At 30.3% G+C, this 1,436-nt stretch overlaps 1 long non-coding RNA gene across 1 annotated transcript in view; it reads right to left on the bottom strand.

Moving 5' to 3' along the window:
• LOC138366887 (uncharacterized) overlaps window positions 1-232 on the bottom strand; it is a 7,552-nt gene extending 7,320 nt beyond the window's left edge. Inside the window, exon 1 of the long non-coding RNA XR_011229224.1 lies at window positions 109-232. This is a non-coding gene — a long non-coding RNA (uncharacterized lncRNA). The remainder of the gene's footprint in view (window positions 1-108) is intronic.
• Between the last annotated feature and the right edge of the window lie 1,204 nt (window positions 233-1,436).

The raw sequence follows: 1,436 nt of genomic DNA, 5'->3' as shown, positions 1-1,436 counted from the left end.
ATGACATAGCGCTCGCGGAACGCCAGGCGAGTGTCCTACCACTACACCACCTGCTGCAATATTATTATAAAAGAAATATTACTTATTATAATCGTAAATACTAAATACCTGTTGTGTTGATTTAGGGGCGACGACGATCGTGGGATCGGATGCGAGCCACAGGTGGCCTACACCATGCTTTCTAAGGCGTCCCTCTCATAACAAAAACAAATCCGTGCATTCATACACAAACAGAGATCCCGTGGTTATGCGAATACTTGCAATTCTTTTACTTAAAATAATAACAATTAGATTAATAATAATTAACATAATTTTTACTCAAGATTCATAAAAATCATCAATACTATTTTAAAAGAAGATTTATAAGACATCTAAAAACAGATATACAGACTTTGTGTGACATTTATTTCAACATTATATATTAATAGAATGTTGTAACTATTATTTTTAAATATTAGGTAGTTTCCAGCTACGTATATCGCATATAAACGTTGCAAAAAGATTTTAGACTGAATTAACACATTACACATTTATGGAGTAATTAACAACAAAACAATCTTTATTTTCATTGCAGAACATATATCAGAGCATACTAGTGACTCATACATTTAAAATAGTGTGATTTTTAAACAATTCGGTTGTAAACCCGCAGAACCGCCTACCCGCCAAAGATGTAACATAAGAAATGGTATATAATTCATTATTTTAAATTCCATATATAATCATTAATAATATTCGGCAGCTATCGAGGTTCTCCATAGGTAAATTCCTGTACTCTAACAAGATGCTAATTACTATTTAGCTGTTTAAATTCTTGGAAAATTGTAATGACCAGCGACATAAAATATGACAATGAAATAATAGCAGGTAACTGTAGGTGAACGAAAAATTAAATTCCAAATTGATTAGATGTTTTTCTAAATATAAAGATCGACCTGAAGGAATTTTATGAATTATGGACTAATTAAACAAAAAAATAGGTAATTTTACTTGAAGAACAGATACCAGAGAATAGTTAGTGAGTACATTTATATTGTATAATGGGAGAAAGCCCCTGGTAGCCGCGAATTAAAATAACCACCTACATTAATTGATAACTAGGAAATAGTATCTGGAAACTTTATCTGAACGAAAACACAATACCAATTTGTTTAGATGTTTTTCTTAATATAAAGATCAACAGTAAGGAATCTTATTCATTATGGACAAATTAACAAAAAAAAACCATAATTTTCATTGAGGACCATATATTAGAGCATACTTAGTCACTTATATATTAAAAGTATTGTGTATTTTGAACCATTGGGGTTGTAAACAAACAGAACGGCCTACCCGAAAAGTCGTAACATAAAATGTTGCATATGTTTGCTAATTTATTATTTGATAAATGATTATTATTAATTTACGACAACTATAGAGGTTTCCCATTAGTTTAA

This window comes from Procambarus clarkii, chromosome 20, assembly GCF_040958095.1.
Source record: "Procambarus clarkii isolate CNS0578487 chromosome 20, FALCON_Pclarkii_2.0, whole genome shotgun sequence".
NCBI classification, from domain to species: domain Eukaryota; kingdom Metazoa; phylum Arthropoda; class Malacostraca; order Decapoda; family Cambaridae; genus Procambarus; species Procambarus clarkii.
Note: the sequence above shows the minus strand (reverse complement) of the source record. Positions and strands in the feature narration are given on the sequence as shown.